The following is a 23,139-nucleotide window of genomic DNA, read 5'->3' as shown; positions in this document are numbered from 1 at the left end:
CAAATCAGAAAAGAAGTAAAGCTGTCACTGTTTGCAGATGACATGATACTATACATACAGAATCCTAAAGATGCTACCAGAAAACTACTAGAGCTAATCAATGAATTTGGTAAAGTAGAAGGATACAAAATTAATGCACAGAAATATTTTGCATTCCTATACACTAATGATGAAAAATCTGAAAGAGAAATTAAGGAAACACTCCCATTTACCACTGCAACAAAAAGAATAAAATACCTAGGGATAAACCTACCTAAGGAGACAAAAGACCTGCATGCAGAAAACTGTAAGACACTGATGAAAGAAATTAAAGATGATGCAAACAGATGGAGAGATAAATCATGCTCTTGGATTCGAAGAATAAACATTGTAAAAATGACTATACTACCCTAAGCAAACTACAGATTCAGTGCAAACCCTATCAAACTACCAATGGCATTTTTCACAGAACTAGAAAAAAAAATTCACAATTTGTATGGAAACACAGAAGACCCACAATAGCCAAAGCAATCTTGAGAAAGAAAAACGGAGCTGAAGGAATCAGGCTCCCTGACTTCAGACTACACTACAAAGCTACAGTAATCAAGACAGTATGATACTGGCACAAAAACAGAAATATAGATCAATGGAACAGGATAGAAAGCCCAGAGATAAACCCACGCACATATGGTCACCTTAGTTTTGATAAAGGAGGCAAAAATATACAATGGTGAAAAGACCTCCTCTTCAATAAGTGCTGCTGGGAAAACTGGACAGCTACATGTAAAAGAATGAGATTAGAACACTCCCTAACACCATACACAAAAATAAGCTCAAAATGGCTTAAAGACCTAAATGTAAGGCCAGACACTATAAAACTCTTAGAGGAAAACATAGGCAGAACACTCTATGACATAAATCACAGCAAGATCCTTTTTGACCCACCTCCTAGAGAAATGGAAATAAACAAATGTGAGGTAATGAATCTTAAAAGCTTTTGCACAGCAAAGGAAACCATAAACAAGATGAAAAGATAACCCTCAGAATGGGAGAAAATATTTGCAAATGAAGCAACTGACAAAGGATTAATCTCCAAAATTTACAAGCAGCTCATGCAGCTCAATATGAAAAAAACAAACAACCCAATCCAATAATGGGCAGAAGACCTAAATAGACATTTCGCAAAAGAAGACATACAGATTGCCAATGAACACATGAAAGGATGCTCAACATCACGAATCATTAGAGAAATGCAAATCAGAACTACAGTGAGATATCACCTCACACAAGTCAGAATGGCCATCACCAAAACATCTACAAACAATAAATGCTGGAGAGGGTGTGCAGAAAAGGGAACCCTCTTGCACTGTTGGTGGGAGTGTAAATTGATACAGCCACTATGTAGAACAGTATGGAGGTTCCTTAAAAAACTAAAAATAGAACTACCATACAACCCAGCAATCCCACTACTGGGCATATACCCTGAGAAAACCATAATTCAAAAAGCATCATGTACCACAATGTTCATTGCAGTTCTATTTACAATAGCCAGGAAATGGAAGCAACCTAAGTGCCCATCGACAGATGAATGGATAAAGAAGATGTAGCACATATATACAGTGGAATATTACTCAGCCATAAAAATAAACGAAATTGAGTTATTTGTAGTGAGGTGGATGGACCTAGAGTCTGTCATACAGAGTGAAGTAAGTCAGAAAGAGAAAAACAAATACCGTATGCTAACACATATATATGGAATCTGAGAAAAAAATGGTTATGAAGAACCTAGGGGCAGGACAGGAATAAAGACGCAGACGTAGAGAATGGACTTGAGGACATGGGGAGGGGCAAGGGTAAGCTGGGACAAAGTGAGAGAGTGGCATGGACTTATATACACTACCAAATGTAAAACAGATAGCTCGTGGGAAGCAGCCGCATAGCACAGGGAGTTCAGCTCGGTGCTTTGTGACCACCTAGAGGGTGGGATAGGGAGGGTGGGAGGGAGATGCAAGAGGGGGGAGATATGGGGATATATGTATATGTATAGCTGATTCACTTTTTTATAAAGCAGAAACTAACACACCATTGTAAAGCAATTATACTCCAATAAAGATGTTAAAAAATATTAAATTAAATTTTTTTAAAAATTAAAAATAAAGTTATTTTGGCTTTACAAAATACTAGGTATCCCATCCTACAGGCAGGTACAAAGATAAAATGGGAAGAGTACAAATATTTTATTTATATCTATTAATTTCTGGAAGATTCATTCTCTTATGTGGTGTCTAGACATACTCTGGAAAATTTAACTGTAAGGTGGCCAAGTTCTTGGGTTATCAGTCCATCATTTTCCTTCAACCTTTGTGAGAGTAGGTTGGATATTTCTTTCTTAAAAGTATTTTTTGAGGGCTTCCCTGGTGGCGCAGTGGTTGAGGGTCCGCCTGCAGATGCAGGGGACGCGGGTTCGTGCCCCGGTCCAGGAGGATCCCACATGCCGCGGAGCGGCTGGGCCCATAAGCCATCGCTGCTGAGCCTGCGCATCCGGAGCCTGTGCTCCGCAACGGGAGAGGCCACAACAGTGAGAGGCCCACGTACCGCAAAAAAAAAAAAAAAAAAAAAAAAGTATTTTTTGAAAGGAAATCTTGCTTTAGAGATTACTTTGCTGCTTTCTTTTGGATCTCACCACCACCACCTCAAGTTAAGAAGGGGAGTCCCAAGATAACTCAGAATAATGGAGGTTGCCTTTCAGATGGGGAGGCTGACATCTGTTTCTTCCCCAGCTGCTGGGCTGCAGAAATTCACAGACCAATCCTGTCTCTTGGGTGCAACTTGAGAGAGTTGTTGGTAAAACTTGTCCTCAGGACTTTGGAGTGTTGGTGAAGATAATGACTGATGACTTCTCCCACCTAGATGAACTTGTAGAGCAGAGGCTGGTATAGCAGCCTGAAATGGCAAGATGAAGAAAGAGCAGTGGTGAAGACAGTTTGCATGTCCAGAGTTTGGTGGAGTGAGAGGGTTTGGGTTTTCCCAGGGGCCAAGTGGATGCCACAGAAGGCATCCAGCTGGAAGAATCTTAAAGGGTCTTGACCCAAGTGGACAATGTGTCAGGTGAGGACACTAGGGGTAGGGGTAACCCCTGTGGTAGAAACTGAGGCAGTAAGTAAGTGAGCTGAGGAGTAAACACTGAGGAATTCAGTGCTCTTGGGATCATGGACCATCAGAATGACCCTATATTCCCTCTGGTACTCTTCCGTACTGCTAAACCTGTGCAAAGATCTTGCTGTTATTAATGTCTTGGTTTCACTCATTTGCATTATAAGGTTCCTGGGGATGCTTGTCACCTTGTTTTGTTCAAAATGTAGTCTGTGAAGTTTTTCTTTTGCTATCATAATGGTTCTATTTTTAAGACAGTATTTAGAGAAATCAAATCTACACCATCATCACCTTGCCATGACCTGTTAGCCTAATACTGACTTTTTGAAGAAACAGTGCTAGTTGACTTGTAGAATGTCCCATGTTCCATGTCATCTGATTGTTTCCTATGATCTCATCTCAACTTTTCTTTTCTCTCCTGTATTTTCTACAGACTTGAAGTTAGGTACAGAAGTTTGATCAGTTTTAGGTTAAGCATTTTTTTAAATTTATTTATTTTATTTTTGGCTGCATGGGGTCTTTGTTGCTGTGCACAGGCTTTCTCTAGTTGCAGCAAGCGGGGGCTACTCTTTGCTGCGGTGTGCGGACTTCTCGTTGCGGTGGCTTCTCTTGTTGCAGAGCACGGGCTCTAGGTGCGCGGGCTTCAGTAGTTGTGGCATGTGGGCTCAGTAGTTGTGGCTCATGGGCTCTAGAGCGCAGCCTCAGTAGTGGCACATGGGCTTAGTGGCTCCGCAGCATGTGGGATCTTCCCGGACCAGGGCTCGAACCCGTGTCCCTTGCATTGGCAGGCGGATTCTTAACCACTGCACCACCAGGGAAGCCCAGGTTAAGCATTTTTAACACAAATACTTAATAACTGCCAAGAATATTTCATAGGTGCTACTATGCAACCCCCTATTAAGGATGCAATTAGCAAATAATTTGTAGAATAACATTTTGGTTCTATGTGAGCATCTTGTTCAAACAACCTTTTATCAAATGCATTTAACATCTGCTACGGACTGAATGTGTCCCCCCCAAATCCATATGTTGAAATCCTAACCCTCAATGTGATAGTGTTAGGAGGTGGGGCCTTTGGAAGTTGATTAGGTCAGGAGGGTGGAGCCTCATGAATGGGATTGCTGCCCTAGTAAGAAGAGACCAGAGGGCTAGCTTGCTCCTTTTCCACCATGTGAGGATACAAGAAGTTCAGCTAGCTACAACCCAGAAGTGGGCCCTCACCAAGAACCCAACCATACTGGCACCATGAGCTCCAATTTCCAGGCTCCAGAACTGTGAAAAATAAAGTTCTGTTGTTGATAAGCCACTCAGTTTATGGCATTTTGTTTTAACAGCTTAAGCTGACTAAGGTAACATCTCTTGAGGTTCCTTACCTGAATCAATTATCTAATTCTTTCTCTATTTATTGGGTGGCATTCTTCTATAAATAATTGCTGTAGTGAATACTGTGTTGCTCCACTCAAATCTCTTTTTTGGGGCCAATACATTATCCCCCAGTTTCTGGGAAAATCAGCTACTGACCTCACAGCTATCTCTCTCATTGGGAACTGCCCTCAGCTACAGGCAACTGCCTCACTCAAAGTTATGCCCTCACCTCCCCACCTCTGCTCAGGGAGCAGGCAGTATTAAATGAGTGTCTTATGCAGGAACACAAAGGTCCAGCCTTCCATTTGGGACAACTCTGAAGGGCCATCCCAGCTCCAGAGCTCCCTGTAAGACTGTCTGAGGCCTCAGTTGCAACTGCATTGAGGGTAAATTCTCCCTCTGTCCAATCCTATCTTCCTCAACCTCTTACAGATGTTTCTCCCCAATAAACCTTCTGTATGTAACTTTCCATTTTTGTTAACCCAGAACTCATTCTAAGACAACGACAAAGAGCTTTCTTCTCTTTTTCTTTCATCTTTTTTTCATTTGACTGTTTTTGGAGTATCAGTATGAACTCCTGGTTTTGTATTTATTTAATGTATTACAACAAATTGCAGCCATTTTCATCTTGGTGCTCAAATGATCAAATGTGGCCAGTGAAGGCCCTTCATGATGCCTCCTATGTCCTTTAGACATTAATCTTTTATTTATTTATTTATTTATTTTGCGGTACGTGGGCCTCTCACTGCTGTGGCCTCTCCCGTTGCAGAGCACAGGCTCCGGACGCGCAGGCTCAGCGGCCATGGCTCACGGGCCTAGCCGCTCTGCGGCATGTGGGATCTTCCCGGACTGGGGCACGAACCTGTGTCCCCTGCATTGTCAGGCGGACGCTCAACCACTGCGCCACCAGGGAAGCCCTAGACATTAATCTTTAAGTGTGTCTTTTCTAGCACAAGAAGATAACCTATGCTCATCATATATTCTTCTAGGTCCAGACCCAGAATCAGATATTTCTCTAAAAATCTCTGGTTCCCTTTTAGTGGGAATGGTGGTTAAAGATCAAGATCTGGGCACTAGGGATAAAATGTTTTCTTTTAATTTCATTTTCTAAATGTCTTTTTGCTGGTATACAGAAATACAATTTACTTTTGCATAGACATTTCACTATGGTCACATTAGAATTAGAACCAAGTTCTCCTGAATCTCAGTCTCTATTAGTTAGAAATATTTTCAGCTGCAAATAATGGGAAGCTGACTCACAATGGCCTGGGAAAAACAAGATGTTTAGTTAGCTCCTCTAATAAGGAGTCTGATGATAGCCAGTCTGGGACTGATGCAATGGCTCAATAATCCTGTCAGGGACCCAGATTGTTACTATTTAACCACTTCTTAGTTTGTTCTCATGTTTCTTTTCTTGTTCTTACAAAATGACTAGGCTCCTACCAGATATTATCTATATTCTAGGCAAAAATAAGCAAAGATAAAGAGGTTAATGGTAAAAAAGTTTTCTCCTTTCCAGGCTTTGTTTTTTTTAATTTGAGAAAGATGCCCTCTCCATATAATTCCACTTAATCATTAATGGACAGAACTGTCACGAGTCCAACTCAATATAAGGTAGGTGAGAAAACTGAGGGGTTTTATTTCTTAACTTCCAATAACTGTTAAAAGGAGGGAAAGTTAGAAGGAGTCAAGAATGGATGTTGAAAGTACCTCTTGTGGTATCTGCACTAAAGCCAACATTCTTCCCACTAGATAATTCCGTTAGGTAAAACTTTGACAAAGTGTGACAAAGCTTGATTCATGTAAAAAAGGATTCCTTTGAACAAAAAGACCTCAAAGTACTTATATTTAGTATGTGTATCTGAAGACAAGATACGCTATAAAAAATGTGATCCTTGTTCACTGGAGAAGAATTTTTATTTAGTTTTCTCAATATAACTGAGGTATAATATTAACATCATGTAAGAAAAAATTCTAACAAAAGATGAATTACTTGTTTTGGACCAACTATCCCAGGGAAAACAACTAGAAAACCTGGGGAAAATATAAAAACAACTGTTTGAAGGCATCATAGAATCATAGGCATTAAGACTTTGTACAGCTAAGACCCAGAAGTAGAAGGAAGCCAAGAACGGCTGGCTTTCCTCTCAAAGTGATCACCATTCTGCGCATTCTACAAGTGAGAGCTGCAACTCAGCGATTTCAGCACTCTCGTGGTCGTTGAAAGTTCAGGGCATGCCAATGCAGAGAGGTCTTTATAAACACTCCAAGATTTTAACTGGAATAAGTGTGAACTGAAATAGATCATTCCTAGGAACGAAGTTTGGACTTAAATTAGCTCAATACCTGACTGGATTAAGGTGGGAGGTCACAAATAAATTAATATCAGGAATGAAAAAGGGAATATCACCACAGATCTTACAGACACTAAAAAGGTCATTAGAAAAGATTATGAAAAGCTTTTACTAAAAATATGAAACTGAGATGCAATGAGCTAAATTCTAAGGAAATACTGTAACAAACTGACACATGAGTAGAGAATCTAAATTTTCCTGCATCTATTTATAAACATTTAATCCATAATTTAAAACTTTTCCATACAGAAAACTCAAGGTTCACATGGCTTACTTGACAAATTTTATCAGGGAGCTAAGGAAGAACTAACACCAATATTACACAAACTCTTCCAAAGAAAAGGAACTCTTTCAGGGCTTCCCTGGTGGCGCAGTGGTTGAGAGTCCACCTGCCGATGCAGGGGACACGGGTTCGTGCCCCGGTCCGGGAAGATCCCACATGCCGTGGAGTGGCTGGGCCCGTGAGCCATGGCCGCTGAGCCTGCGCGTCCGGAGCCTGTGCTCCACAACGGGAGAGGCCACAACAGTGAGAGGCCCGCGTACCGCAAAAACAAAACAAAACAAAAAGAAAAGGAACTCTTTCAAAGAGAAGAATGAAGGGCACCTTTTCCATCTCGTTTTATGAGGTCAGCATTACTTTGATCCAAAAGCTGACAAGAACATTACAAGAAAGGAAAATTTAGTTCAATCTTTTTCATGACATTCTAAATGAAACATTAGTAAATTAACTCCATAAATATATTAAAAGATAATAGGTCATTAGTAAACTGGGTTTATTCTGGGAATGTAACATTCATAAATCAATGAATGCAATGTTATAATGATAGAATAAAGAAGAAAAATCACATCTCAATAGATACAGAGAAGGCATTTAATAAATGTAACATCCATTCATATTAAAGCCTCTTTGCAAACCAGGGATAGAAGGAATCTTTCTTCAACTGGTAACTGATATCTATAGAAATTCTATAGCAAGGATTTTTTTCTTCCAAATGTGACAGGTTATCTTCTCTCATACCAATTCTTTGGCTGATAGAAACTATGAAAACTAGACAAAACACCAAAAGATCACAGCTTTTTAAAGGCATCAGAGATAAAGCAAGGAAACCAGCATTAGAGAGGTCTAGATGATTAAGTAAAGGGAAACACACTGAGGTGAGCTGCTTCTTTCTCCCTTGAGGCATTTGTCAGTTCCTAAGCTGTGTGGAGCCAAGGTGAAGAGCCAAGGTGAAGAGCAGAAAATAGCGATTCATAGCTTTGAGAAGTCTCATGAAGTAGGGCACAAAAATTGGATTTACTGCTTGTTATTAAGGCAGCCAAGACTTGAAGGTCAAGATCCAACAAAAAAAAAAGAACCACAGAAAACTGAGCTCCAAATTGTGAGCATAGTTCAATTTCTAAACTACACAAGACAAGATGTCATGAAGTCAAGCAGAAAGCAGCAACTAAAAAGCTAAAAACTTAAGCAGAGCTTTTGGAAGTCTCATAGTAATAGAGACAAAAACTAGAAAACTAGAGATCAGGGTCTACCAGGCTTTCAGGTAAAAATCCTGAATGGCTTTGTCCTAGGAGAGGCAAACCAGTTATACATCAGCCCTCATGAAGATGAAATAGATTCTCAGATCATCTTAATCCTTTTCTAAAATTTATTTATTTATTTATTTAATTTATTTTTGGCTGCGTTGGTTCTTCATTGCTTCACACGGGCTTTCTCTAGTTGCGGCGAGCAGGGGCTACTCTTCGTTGAGGTGCGTGGGCTCCTCATTGTGGTGGCTTCACTTGTTGCTGAAGCATGGGCTCTAGGAGCATGGGCATCAGTAGTTGTGGCACGTGGGCTCAGTAGTTGTGGCTCACGGGGTCTAGAGTGTAGGCGCAGTAGTTGTGGCGCATGGGCTTAGTCGCTCCACAGCATGTGGGATCTTCCCAGACCAGGGCTCGAACCCATGTCCCCTGCATTGGCAGGCAGATTCTTAACCACTGCGCCACCAGGGAAGCCCTCATCTTAATCCTTGATGGACCAAGGTTATCTGCTTCTACTATATCTGGCCCCCAGAAGAAAAGTAAATTATTTCTAGAGGATGAAACATTATCCAGAGAAAATTTTTAAAACACTTCATATACAATTTCTGGCATTCAACAACAAAAAAATATCACAGGCATGCCATGAATCAGATGAAGGAAACCAAGATAAAACAGGTGATATAAATAAACCCAATAGTGATCCAAATATTTGAGTTATCAGACACAACTTTAAAAAAAAAACTATGATTACTATGTTCAAGAAATTAGGTGACAGGGACTTCTCCAGCGGTCCAGTGGTTAAGATTTCACCTTCCAAAGCAGGAGGTGCAGGTTTGATCCCTGGTCAGGGAGCTAAGATCCCACATGCCTCGCAGCCAAAACAACCAAACATAAAACAGAAGCAATATTGTAACAAATACAATAAAAACTTTTAAAATGGTCCACATAAAAATAAAATGAAATTAGGTGACAAAATTATTGACATTAGAAAGAATCACATGGGGATTCTAGAACTAAAAAACACAGCTTAAATTAAGCACTAAGTAGATGTTAGATATAGCATAATAGAAGTTTAGTGAACTGGAAATGAGTTAGCAGAGACTATTCAGGCTGGAGCATTATGAAAAAAAGGAACGAAAAATAATGGAAGAGTGTAAGAGACATGGAACATGGTGTAAAGGTTCAATATATGTTTAATTGGAAGGAATACCAGATTGAAAAGATACCAGAATTGACAAATGATATCAAGCCACTGACTCAAAAAGCTCTACTAATCTCAAACAGAATGAATACAAAGGAAATCATAACTAGGCACATCATAGTCAAACTGCTGAAAACAAAAGAGAAAAAAGGAAAATCTAATTGCAGCCAGAGAAAAAAGGCACATTACATTCAAAGGAGAAACAATAAGAACGGCAACTGACTTTTCAACAAATACAATGAAATGATATCTTTAAAGTGCTGAAATAAAATAACTGCTAACTTAGAATTCTATTCTCAAGGAAAATATCCTTTTAAACGAAGATGAAATAAAGCTGATTTCAGAAAAACCAAAACTGATATAATTAATTGCCAGCAGACCTACACTAAAATAAACACTAGAGGGATTTCTTAAAGTTAGGAAATAATGATGCTTAAAAAATAAAAAGTGAAAGCGTTATGAAGAATAAAGAGTAAATATGTGGATAAAACTATATGAACACTGACTGTATTAAGCAATTATAATAATGCATAGAGAGACTTAAAATATATGTAGAATTAAAATTCAGGTCAACAATAGTATAAATGATAAGAGGGGATTGACCTAAAATATTTTCTATCATTGAATTGTGGAAGAAGCAGTAAAAGTATTAATCTACAGAAGACATAAATTGAGGCATGTATGTCGTAATCTCTAGGGTAACCACTAAAATAATAATTAGGGGGCTTCCCTGGTGGCGCAGTGGTTGAGAGTCCACCTGCCGATGCAGGAGACATGGGTTCGTGCCCCGGTCTGGTAAGATCCCACATGCCGCAGAGCGGCTGGGCCTGTGAGCCATGGCCACTGAGCCTGCGCATCTGGAGCCTGTGCTCCACAATGGGAGAGGCCACAACAGTGAGAGGCCCGCGTACAGCAAAAAAAAAAAGAAAAAAGAATAATTAAAGACTGCATAACTAACAGGGCAATAGAAGGGAAATGGAATGATAAAAGTTAATCAAGGGACTTCCCTGGTGGTGCAGTGGTTGGGACTCCGTGCTTCCAGTGTAGGGGACATGGGTTCGATCCCTGGTCGGGGAACTAAGATTCCGAATGCCATGTGGCACAGCCAAAAATTAAAAAAAAAAAAAAAGTTAATTGATTCATCTAGACAAATTATCCAATCTCTCAGATTCCTTCAGCCCTCCATAGTACCAGTCTTGGGAGAAGCCTTCCTATTTCCATGAAGTGTCACATTTTTACATGCACCTGACTTTCTCCAAAAGTCCTCTATCTGGTACACTGAATGATGATAAAATCTGAGGGGTTGGGCTGCATCAGCTGCCACAGTGGTGTCCGGATTTGAGGGGCCCTCTCTTGTCCCTTTCTTTTCATCTTTAAAGCTCAAAAGTAGGGTTTCCCTGGTGGCGCAGTGGTTGACAGTCTGCCTGCCGATGCAGGGGACACGGGTTCGTGTCCTGGTCCGGGAAGATCCCACATGCCGCGGAGCGGCTGGGCCCATGAGCCATGGCCGCTGAGCCTGCACGTCTGGAGCCTGTGCTCCGCAACGGGACAGGCCAAAACAGTGAGAGCCCAGTGTACCGCAAAAAAAAAAAAAAAAAAAAAAAAAGCTCAAAAGTAGAGTAAACGAGAGATCTAACAACAGGCAGCCTTGTCTCTCAGCCTCAATTTTTCATAGTGACACAGCCAAATTATCTGCCCATTCAGGTGTGCATCTGTGGCCCCTACACATTTTAACTACACAGTGACTAGCCACCAAGAAGCAAATGAACTGCCCATTCAGCAGTGTTTCTGGGACCTATAGACATTGTGGCCATACAATCATAAGGCCATAAGTTCACATGGCCTGCCAGTTCAGGGGCATTTGTGGCCCACAGAAAATGAGGCCATTCAATCATTAGCACTACTGGTGATTTGTCCTCAACCCCAGAGAGGATGCTTCTCACCCCTCAAGTGAAACAGTTCAACTTTTCTGCCATGTTCACTCCACATTAGGTACCACTGTCAGGCAAAGGGCTCAATCACCAGCAAGCATCATTGAGGCAGGCTGGGTCACAGACACATGGATCAGCACAAAGCACAAGTCTCACATTCTCTCGTTATCCTGTAGAAAGACATGCTTGGGTTGGGTGCAGCTGGACCAGGACCACCCCTGACAATCTTCCTTTTCACAGCATGAGCATGAAAGTGCCATTGTAAGCAGAGGAAAAGTATTTGAGCTCAGATGCCAGATGTTCAGGGGAATGCTGAAAATGACAGCTGCCCAGCAACCTTGTGGGAAGTTGAGATCATGAGCGGCCCCTCACTCTGTCTGGGGGAGGAGGAGCCACTGGTCCCGCCTAGCCCACTGTCAGGCCACCCAGAGAAAGCCTCTTATTATTCCACGTATAATCCTTTTTGTCTCCCAACACATTCTTTGGAAAGAGTTCTATGGTGAAATACATTTGGAAAATGCTGTATTTTTTTTTTACCTTTTTTTCCACCTTTTTTTTTTTTCTTGCGGTACGCGGGCCTCTCACTGCTGTGGCCTCTCCCGTTGCGGAGCACAGGCTCCGGACGCGCAGGCTCAGTGGCCATGGCTCACGGGCCCAACCGCTCCACGGCATGTGGGATCTTCCCGGACCGGGGCACGAACCCACGTCCCCTGCATCGGCAGGCGGACTCTCAACCACTGCGCCACCAGGGAAGCCCCTGGAAAATGCTGTATTTTACAGACCTTTTGGGAGATCTATATAGTATCCTACCTACATAGTATCCTAGTGGTTGTAGAAGTCTCTCCATTAAAAAAAAAAAACACATCTAAACAATGTTTCCCAAGTTTTTATGATCATAGAACCTTTTACTCACATCATGATTGTTAATAAGCTAGAGAACCAGTGTTTCATGGAAGACATTTTGTGAAATGCTGACCTAGGGCAGGCATAGCAAATAGGTTTCAACATAATTACCAACTCTGATTGGTAGAGGTAGACTAGAACATACTGTTGAGAAGAATTCTAAGAGCCTGTCTGACCTTGACCAGAAAGAGTAACATTATTTTTTTTGAATTTTATTTTATTTTTTTATACAGCAGATTCTTATTAGTTATCTATTTTATACATATTAGTGTATATATGTCAATCCCAATCTCCCAATTCACATTATTGACAAACGATAGCTGCCGTGTATGTAGAATATAATGGCAGCATAAGGGCAACAGATTTGCCAGTCTTGATATAGGTTCTCTAGCTTTATTTTCTCTGGCAAAAGATTCCTCTAGGTCAGAATCGGTGACTTAAGAATTCCTCCAACAGGAACACAACTTGGGAAATGTGAGTCTTCATTCATTATAATTTGCTCATGTTCACTGAGTCTTTACTGAGTAGACTGGTCCCTCAGGAAGGGAAGAAAATTCTTTCCATTGAAAGGAATGCTCTCAGAGGTGTCATATAAAATAAATCCTGGAATCCATCTCCAAGCTCAGTACCCAGGAGGATGCTCTTTACCCGAATGCCCCCATGACTACAGCCTTGGCCTCTGAGGTCAGGGGCATTTGGGCAGAATCTAGGAATTTCTCCCAACTCTCTGAAGCCTCCTTGGCCCTAACACCTATGAATGTTTTGGGCTTCTCCACTGTGAAGCTGCTCAGGGCTTTGGAGGCCAGTACTTTGCACTTGAGGATCTGCTGTCTGAGATGTGGGTCTGTGTGTATGTACCCACACATCTATAAGAACATACATGTACAAGTGTGTACAAAGATAGTGGGGAGCACAAATTAGGGCTCACTTGATATCCATAGGGTCCAGGGCCAGGAGAAGAAGACAATTCCATGACACAAACCACTGTTGCTTGCCTCAGCAGTTGATGCTTCAGTTTGCAGAGTGACACTGGAGACATCGGCAGGGATCAACTTCAGTCTGGAAGGAGGAAAAGGGAGACAAATCTTTCAATTTTAATGGGATTTTCAAAGATGTGCCAGGTATTGTCTGTTGGCACTCTGCGACATTCCCATTCCCATCCCCTCTCCTGTACTGCCGGGGCTGGAAGCATTGAGATTACATTTCTCAGACTTGCTTGCCAATGTGACCTCTCTGCATGAAATTTGGAAGAAGGGAGTTAGAAACCATACTTTTCCTCTAGCAGGAAGAGTAGGCAAGTATTTTTCAGCAGATGTGAGTTTTGTTTGGTTTTAATTTTATTTAAGTATAGTTGATTTACAATGTTGTATTAATTTCTGCTGTAAGCAGATGTGAGTTTTGCAGCACCTGCTAGACTCCTTGCTATGCTAATCACCCAACCACCCTGGGGCCATGGGACACCTGTGCTGTCAGCAATGGTTTTCTGCAGTTTTTTGACCTCTGGGTCTCAGAAAAAACTTCCTGACTTTCTGTACCATGGTGATCCTGAAAGCTAGTGGTGGCTCCTGACTTGTGCTCCTCCATTCTCTTTCTCACTTCCAGGAATGATGACAACTAGAGTGCCCTGGAAGCCATGTTGAAGAGGGCAGAGATGCCAACAGCCTCGATCTATATGGAGGAACACCACCGGTCAATATGGACTACCCATGGTTGATTCTTATGTGAGCAAGAAAGGTTGTGTCTGAGCCATTATATTTTCCATCTAATTATTCCAGTAGTTTGGCTTACCCAGACTAATACAAGAGTTGTAGCATGTATCTAGTTACTGGTAGTCCCTGGGGTTGTAGACAGGGGTGTGCTTACAAATAGTGTCTGACCATCAGAGAGACCTCTGTGGGTCCGTTTTCCCCAGAGTGGTGCCTGCATGGGTATGCAGACCTATGAGGAGAGCTATTGGGGTTGGCCCAAAAGTTTGTTCCGGTTTTTCTGTAACATCTTATGGAAAAACCCAAACAAACTTTTTGGCCAACGCAATATTTTGACCTTTTGACCTGGGCTCAGTATAGCTGGGTCCTCTTGGGCAGCTGAGACCTGTGTTCAGTACAACATGGAGACAAGGAGGCCTAGAATGGAGATCACCCTGGTGGTTCTTATAAAGTCTTAAATAATCCATCATTGAACAATGCCCATTCCTTTACTATTCTCTTCCCCCAGAAGCTCCTGTGCAACAGAAGGAGGGAAGGAGGAGAGGGGCACATTGGCTGGGAAGTCAAGTGGAACAGGTCCCAGTCTCAGCCTGTTAACAACTCCCTGAAGCATCCTCTCCCTCCACGGGCCTCAGAGTCTTCAACCCCAAAAGGGAATTAGTGAGGGGTCTCACTAGTGAGATCAGAGAGCACCCCAATCCTACTCCCTCATCACTGTGTCTCCATGTGTGCGTGTGTGCGTGTGCATGTGTGTGTGTGTGTGTGTGTTCCAAGCAGAAGTCATAGCTGCTAAACCAGAGGGTCCGTAAAACCTTATTTGGACTCAAAGTGTGTTCTGAGGACCAGCATATTAGCACCACCTGGGAGCTTGTGAGAAATGCAGACACTCAGCATCCCCAACAGAACTGCTGAATCAGAAGCTGCAATTTAACAAGATCCCTAGGGGAACCCTATGTAAATTCAAGTCTAAGATGTACTGCTCCAGGGGATGGGGGGAAAAGACGAATCACCTTGAAAAATGAATGGGATCTGGAGTCAGGACATCTAAATTCTAGTTTGAGTTCTGCCACTTACTCCACAAAATTCACCAAGACATGTAAACATCCAGATCCTTTTCTTAAATGACGATGTGCTCATGACTACTGAATGGTATAGAAGTCAAGGGTATGCATTCTGGAGCCAAACCGCCTAATCTTAACTCTTTATTTCATTTACTAGCTGTGAAGTGTTGGATAACTCACTTGACATCTGTATGCTTCAGTCTGCCGATCTGGAAGGTATGGTATAATAATAGTGAGGGATTCTACTGATAATTTTAAATTACAAATGAATATAAATAACATAGCACAGTGCCTGGCATAGTCTAAGTCCACAGTACATATTATTATACTCTGGCTTATTACAACATCTTTCAATAACAGAAAGACCTTGAAAGTAGAATCGTCATCAGCTAGCTGAAGTCTTCCTCCTTTGGGGTTTATTGTGGTACACACACTTCTCAACTAACAGACACAGTCATCCAGAGACTAAAGCTCTAACCTCTGTGCCACCTGACAGTCATGTGATTGGCTTCATGCCAACATATTGGAGCCATCAACCAGTTCCCTGGGGTGGATTCCCATTTTGTCTATTCCAGCCCCATTCACTCTGCACACTCTCCTGCCTGTGGGAAATCTGCAGAGGCAGTGGCACACACAGCGATGCAGTGCAGCAGGAGATGAACACTTGCAACTGGCCTTCCCTTTCCTACAGGAACTCACGCAGTTCAAAGAGCAGAACGCCATCAAGACATTGCTTGATGGACCTGTCACCTCAGTCACTGCAGGGAAAACTTCCAGGAAGAGGCAGGTACCAGGGACCCTCAGCAGAACCCTGCACCACAGCAAGACAGCAAGCTCCCTCAGCTGCCGCCCACTGCAAGTACTCAGGACCTCTGCTCCTCGGAGGCGGGAAAATCACAGCAGTGCCCTCCGGCTGCTGCTCCTCAGGTCTGCAACCTCCGCACAAACACCAAGCAAGTGTACTGCTGGGGGCGGAGTCACACTGTGTTCATGAGGTCCACCCACTGGGATGGTTGAAACAAACCAACCTCAGAATCTACAGGAACAGTATGTTCGGGTTCCCCAGGACCACCCTCAGGCTTAAAGATTCCCTAGAAGGACTCGGAACTCAGAAAAGCTGTTAGTTCTTTTCAGAGTCTGTGAGTCCTGCTGAGCTGTTATATACAGAATTATTATTATTTTTTAAAGAAATTTATTTATTTATTTACTTATTTATTTGGTTGCACCAGGTCTTAGTTGTGGCATGCGGGCTCTTTAGTTGTGGCATGCGGGCTCTAGTTCCCTGACCAGGGATCGAACCCAGGCCCCCTGCATTCGGAGCATGGAGTCTTAACCACTGGACCACCAGGGAAGTCCCATACACATAGTTAGGATTTATGACAGTGAAAGTAAAATCAGCAAAGGCAAAAGGTGCAGGGGTGAAGTCCAGTGGAAACCAGTGGTGAGATCCAGTTGTCCTCTCCCAAAGGAGTCACATGGACAATGCTTAATTCTCCCAGAAATGATGTGTGACAACACATGCAAAGTGTTGCCAGTCAGGGAAGCTCACCCATGCCTAGGGGTCCAGAGATTTGACTGGAGGTCAGTCGTGCAGGCATGCAGCTTCCACGTCACTCACTTTAGCTACTCGGTCTACAGCCCCCAGATGTCAAACTAATACAGCACAGCCGAGGGCCTCAGACATACAAAACAGACCCTCACCATACGTCACACCATTAGCATGAAGCACCTGGTCAGATGGAACAGAGGTGCCTGGATTACAGAAATACCCTACTAGGCAGAACACGCCAGGCTCTTTGTGGTGCTCTCCCAGGAGTGGGGCAAGGACCAGTCTTCCCGAGACAGGCTTTTCCTGGAACGTAAGGGCTTGAGTAACCTGGGCCTGCTGGGGTTACACTTTACAATGAATTTTAACTTAGAGGCCTAATTGCCATTTAAAAACATGTTTTCAGGGAATTCCTGGCGGTCCAGTGGTTAGGACTCTGTGCTCTCACCGCCAAGGGCCCGGGTTCACTCCTGGGCCCTGGGCAAAAAAAAAAAACAAAAAAACAAAAAGACGTTTTCAGTGGTGACCCTGGGCAAGGTTGGTGGCGAAGGGGAGGGAAGCACACAGTGCAGGAAGGAGCAGCATTGGCACCAGCACGCCCCCTAGTGTTGGGGAGAGGACAGCAGAAACTGCCACGGTAACCAAGCAGGACCCTAGAGGCCTTCCCGGGACAGACCCCTCCCATGTCCTCCACCTGCTTCTCATCTGTAGAAAAACTCTAGCCTCCTTGGTCTTCCCCAAGTTTCAAAGAATAATTTAATCAGAGAAGTGAGAAAATGCAGAAACAAAGGAAAACAGTCAAGCAAGACAAAATAATAGTTTAGCCATTAAACAAAGTCAAGGACCTTTAGTTCCTCCCCAAGGGCTATAGATAATATCCGGAGCCATATCCTGTGAGCTGTTTTGCAGATACTGAAATCCCCATCAGGTGGAAGACCTTAACTGCATGCTGACCACAAGCACTTAGACCCCAGACTGGTTGGAAGCAGAAGGTTGATGAGGTTGACTCCCCGATTACCTCACCAGCAACCAATCAGAAGAATGGCCATCAGCTGATCACACATCCCACAACCTCCTGCCTCACTCTGTCTTTAAAAACCCTTCCCTGAAAGCCATTGGGGAGTTCAGGCCTTTTGAGCCCTAGTTGCCTGGATTCCTTGCTTGGTGCCCTGCAGTACACGCTGTACTTTCCTTCACCACGACCTGCTGTCAGTACATGAGTTTTATGGGGTGTGGGTGAGTGGACCCAAGCTTGCTTTGGTAATACCACCACTTACCAGGTGCCTGCCTTAGGACACATTCTGGGCTGGGGGCGCTAGAGATGTTCCTTTAAACAATCCTGACAGCCCGTTGGGATGTGCGGTCTTTAGCTATGATGTACAAGAGGCCCAAAGGGCCAGTAAGTGGTGGAGGCAAGCCTTCTCTTCTACGGATCGGTAGATCCCAACAGCTGGGCAGAGTGTGGGCTGGAAGAACACCTTGGCATGTTTCTTGGTTCCTGGATGCCCAAGTCACACTAGGACATGCTGGCACGGCATGAGCAACAACTGCACGCCCTTCGCCAGCCCCTTCTCTTTCTGAGAAAGCACTCATTCCTGCAGAGTCAGGATATGGGGAGCATCTGACCAGGGCCAATGACCAGGTCTTTCTGAGGCTGGGGGTTTCTCTACTGTCCTCAGGACACTGTCATACTAACTCTATTAACTTTCTCCTGCCTCCTGACAGTGGTGTCAGAAAAACTTATCAGGTCACCTCTCTTCTGGAAATAAATAGGTTAGCATCCCTAAACCTGGCCAACATTTAAGAAGGTACAAAGAATCACAGTGGGGGGCAAGTCCCCAGTCACGTGCCTGACAGAAAACACACTCTTCTCCCGGGACTTCTACACAAGACTGGGACAGAGTCACTTCCCAGGAGAACTCCAGGTTGTAGATCTGGGCAATGATTCATCCAACCAACCTGGGAATATCACACATGCCACCACCTCCTCAGAGGCGAAAGGGAAAGACAGGGAGAAAGCAGTATGTTCAGATGGAAGAGTAAATAAATGTATGTTGGCTTCCATGACTGCTTTCGTCACTTGCTTCTCTCAACAGTGCCTGGCACCTGTTGGCTGTAGCACAGAAGGAATTGGGTGTACTGAGCCCAGACCCTGCCTTGACCAGCCCAAGGAGTTCTGCTTGGTGACCAGGCGGGTACCACAAGCACACGGCACACCCTTGGCCTCTTTCCCCAGACCCCGACAGGGAACAGAAAACTTTCCTCAAGGGCACTACAGAACTTTTAGCAGGCCATGTTGCCACTGGCTGGCATCGTCAGAGAAACAGCTCTCCCTCCAATTTATGCTGTGCTTTCCAACCGGCAAAGCCCAGATTCTCCAAGGATCCCCAAGGTCCCAGAAACCGGAGTTCCTCGATTTATTTCAGGAGAATCAGGCATCATGGTTTCCCCTCATTTGTGCATGCTGCCTGCCCTGCAACACAACTCCCAGCCCCTCCTCCATGCTGCTTCCCCGACTGACCCTGAACCCTGCTCCCCGACCCCAGGCCTGAGACCGGAGTCCGGCTCCGACGGCTCCACCCCGCGCCCAAGATAGCCGCGCCCATGTGCCGCCGTGGATGCATCAGGCACGACTACCGGTATCTTATTCTGAGGATCTAAAGAAAGAGGAGAGCGTGCTTTGGAAGATGGAGGGGCGGGAACTCCCCAGGGAGCACAGCAACAAGGAGGCCCGGCCGCGCGGGAGAACGGACTGGGAGAGCGGGCCTCGGCCTCGGAGGCGGCGGACTCGGATCGCCACGACAGTCCGCGCGGAGCCCGCTCGCCTCCCGCCGCCCGACACGCCTCCCCAGATTCTCATACGACTCGTCGCGGAAAATGCTCGCACGCTCTCGTCGCTCCATCTAACCTCAGAGGGAACCACGTCAGAATCCTTTGTCCCCGAAAGGCGCCGTGTTGCCCATTGGCTGTGTTGCACCCCCGCCCCCAAAGCCCGCTCCTGCTTGTGCACAGCGCTCGGGCTCCCGGGGCGACGGCGAGCGGAAGTGCCCTGCTGACCCCGAGGGCGGTGCCAGTTGACGCTTCCGGTTGTTATCTGCCCTGAGACCTCAGGTTCCTGGCGGTGGAGTAAGGGGAGGCGGAGTTGGGGATGGGCTGGATGGGGAGGTCGGAGGAGCCTTGGGCAATGAGGTCGCGCCCCTGGGGGGTTGAGTGACAGGGCCGCGGTGGTGAGGGGAGGGGGGGCTACGGGGGTCAGCGAGTGATTGGTTCATTGCTTGATTCATTCAGCGACCATTTCCTCAGTGCCTAGTAAATGCCGGGCACCCCTGTGTTTCACAGTAATCTGTTCACAATAGCCCTGTGAGTATGTACTACGATGCTCTTTGTTTTACAGAGAGAAAGCAAGAACAGAAAGGCTGGGAAACCTAACCAAAGTCACACAGTAAAGTGGAGGGATCCTTTTTCTTTTTTCGTTTTTTCGGCATAACGCTTATGCCTTTCCGACAAACGCACCCTAAATTTATCACTTTGCTGGCTCACTGTCTGTATCTCCCCTGCTAAGAGTATGGCTCCGCAAGATGGCGGAACTCTGAAGTTCTGTTCACGTAGAACAGTAGAACCCGTAGAACAGGCACACAGTAGGCCCTGACCTCTTATGAAACGAATAAAAGCGGCAGAGCAGGCAGTCAGTTTCGTTCCAGAGCCCAGACCTTATCGGGCGGTATTTGAGCTCTTACTGAATGTCAATTCTTAAAACTACAGTGAGGCACTGTACCTTCTGATGGCAAGGAAAACTTTGGGGTTTTCCTCAACTTCGCTCCATCATGGAGGTTGCTAATTGCATCGCCTGTGTGGTCATTGCCTTTCCAGGGTCAGGGTTCATAAGTGAGCCCACGGCTCAGCAGCTTCAGACACCAGCTGATCTGCCATGGGCTTCCTTAGTTAGACTACAGAAGACCCAGTCTGAGGCCTCAGAAGGAGGTGAGCTCCTCGGGTCAGAGGCAGAGACATAGTCCTGAAGTGATGGTCCCAGCAAAGGTACCTTTTTTGAATCCTTGGGTCCTGCCTCCTTAGAAATAAAATAGCTCCTCTGAGGGGAGTTGGAAGAGGAGCGCCAGCCCAGACCCCAGGTGCAGAGGGGGAAGGCTCACAGGACAGACCCAGATGCTCTGGTTAGAGGGAGGGGGCTCACAGGATAGCAGGTCCTAGAAGAACTGGACCTGCAGTGCCCTCTGTCCCTTCCTTCAGCTGAGAGAGAGCAAGGCTGACTCGGTGACTCAACTTCTAGCCACCATCAAGAGCTGTGTGATGGTGGTCAGTTGAACCCCTATTGGAGGAGAGGGATGAAAGTTACAGACGGATGGAGGGACGCTGCCCTGCGGTAGTGCCTGCAAAGGCAGGATCAGGCTGGAAAGATTGACCACCTGCCTCACGGGACTTTCTCCACTCCTGACACATTTGTGCACACATCATTATATTTCCCTCTTGTGCCATGGGCTATTTTTGTTTTGTTTGTTTGTTTTTTGTTTTTGACCGCCCCGCGCGGCATGCGGGATCTTAGTTCCCCAACCAGGGATGGAACCAGCGCCTCCTGCGGTGGAAGCACAGAGTCTTACCCACTGTTCGGCCAGGGAAGTCCCCTGGGCTATTTTTGGATTTGAGTCAGTCCCATAGTATACACAACCCACTTACCTGTAGCAGAAATGTTGAATCTCCTCTACCCTGACTAGATGACCAAAGAGGTGTCTTTGGTTTCTGTGTGTCTGTGACCTTTCAGCGTGGTCTCTAGGTAGGCCATCACCTAGCTCTGCTGCCTCTCATTTTGATGCTAGTAACTGGGTCTGGGAAGTGACTCATTAAGCTGCATCTTGCTGAGCCCTGTTGTCCTGATCCTAAGGCAAGGATTGCTACAGTAGCAATGGTTAACAAAAGCTCCTTGCTGAAACTGTGTTTTGAACACCGCCAAATAAGGGAGAGCATGGCGATCAAATGGACATAATGGGAAATAAGGAAGTATTGGGGCGGGAACAGGGTGGCGGTGGCCCACTGTAGGTCCGAAGGAGCCTGGCGCAAGGTCAGTGGTTTCCAGCTCCATGAGGAACTGACCAATGCCTGGCCGTTAACCTCCCTCTACCCACCTCCTTTCCTACCTCCTCGCCCCTCCCTTCTGTCCTGTGCTCAGCTCTGGTTTGTCTCCTTCCTCCAAACCACAGCAAGCTGTCCCTGTCCTCCAGACTTTGCTCAGGGTCTATCACCTCCAGGACTTAGTGTGATAATAGGTGATTTGTAATAATTTCTCCTTTCTATTTTACTAGTAAATGATATTGTGAAAAATGAAAAAAATGCAAGTAAATAAAAGAGGAAAGGTGGAGTTACCACTGGAAGGTAAGCACTCTCAACGTTTTCATAAATGCTCTTCTGGACTGCTCTTCCTCACTAAATACATATTGCTTAACAAAGGAGATCACACTACACTTGCTTTCTGGTAACCTACTTTTAAATATGTTAAGAAATGAGAACAGGATTGCATTGCATTTTTAAAGCCCATGTGGTATTTCCCATGTTGTGTGTCTAATTTTTGATCTGAGTCCCCTTTGCTGGAGGTTTAGTTGCTTCCAAATTGTTGAATGGTGGAAACGCCTACAGTTAACATCCTTGTAGCCTGTGCTTATTTATGATTGCCTTTTTACGATAAATTTCCAGGCATAGGATTCCTGAGCGAAAGGAGATATCAGGTTGTTAATGGCTTCCGAGGAGATGTCTTTAAACACAAGTCATAAATCTGTCCAGGAAGAGAAAATAAATTCATGTGGAAAACCCACAGGATCTTAGCCGTGTCCCAGGGGAACAGGCTGGAGCTACCAGGCCACGTGTCCAGATCATCCCCGCTGTGGGGCAAGAGTGATTGTTATTAAGCTGGTGATGGTGGTCTCATGGCTGTATGCACTGATCTCGACCCCCCTAATTCTGCCTTCCTAGATCTCCATCCTTTGTCAGGGCGGAGCCACATGGCCGTGTCCCAGGTGAGTTCCTAATTTACCCCCTACTTTGTTTCCAGTGAATTTGAGGCAGCAATTAGGAAATTATATAACAGCCTTGAAAAATCTATTAGTCCACTTAGCTCTGCCTGTTTTCTGTTCAACCTGTCATCGACCTCAGGTTTCTCCAATCCTTCTCTTCCCCACCAAAAAAAAAAAAAAAAAAAAAAAAAGGGTAAAATGAAAGACACCTCTCAACTGCTTCCCTTTTTTTTTTTACATCTTTATTGGAGTATAATTGCTTTACAATGGTGTGTTAGTTTCTGCTTTATAACAAAGTGAATCAGTTATACATATACATATGTTCCCATATCTCTTCCCTCTTACGTCTCCCTCCCTCCCACCCTCCCTATCCCACCGCTCCAGGCGGTCACAAAGCAC

The 23,139-nt window shown here is 44.7% G+C and overlaps 1 long non-coding RNA gene across 1 annotated transcript in view; it reads right to left on the bottom strand.

Moving 5' to 3' along the window:
- Positions 1-19,745, bottom strand: part of LOC132418885 (uncharacterized) — a 92,934-nt gene extending 73,189 nt beyond the window's left edge. Inside the window, exons 1-2 of the long non-coding RNA XR_009518048.1 lie at positions 19,629-19,745; positions 13,336-13,466 (exon numbers count right to left, since the gene is read on the bottom strand). This is a non-coding gene — a long non-coding RNA (uncharacterized lncRNA). The remainder of the gene's footprint in view (positions 1-13,335; positions 13,467-19,628) is intronic.
- Between the last annotated feature and the right edge of the window lie 3,394 nt (positions 19,746-23,139).

This window comes from Delphinus delphis, chromosome X (genome assembly GCF_949987515.2).
Source record: "Delphinus delphis chromosome X, mDelDel1.2, whole genome shotgun sequence".
NCBI classification, from domain to species: domain Eukaryota; kingdom Metazoa; phylum Chordata; class Mammalia; order Artiodactyla; family Delphinidae; genus Delphinus; species Delphinus delphis.
The sequence above is the reverse complement of the archived record's forward strand: the minus strand, read 5'-3'. Positions and strand labels throughout refer to the sequence as shown.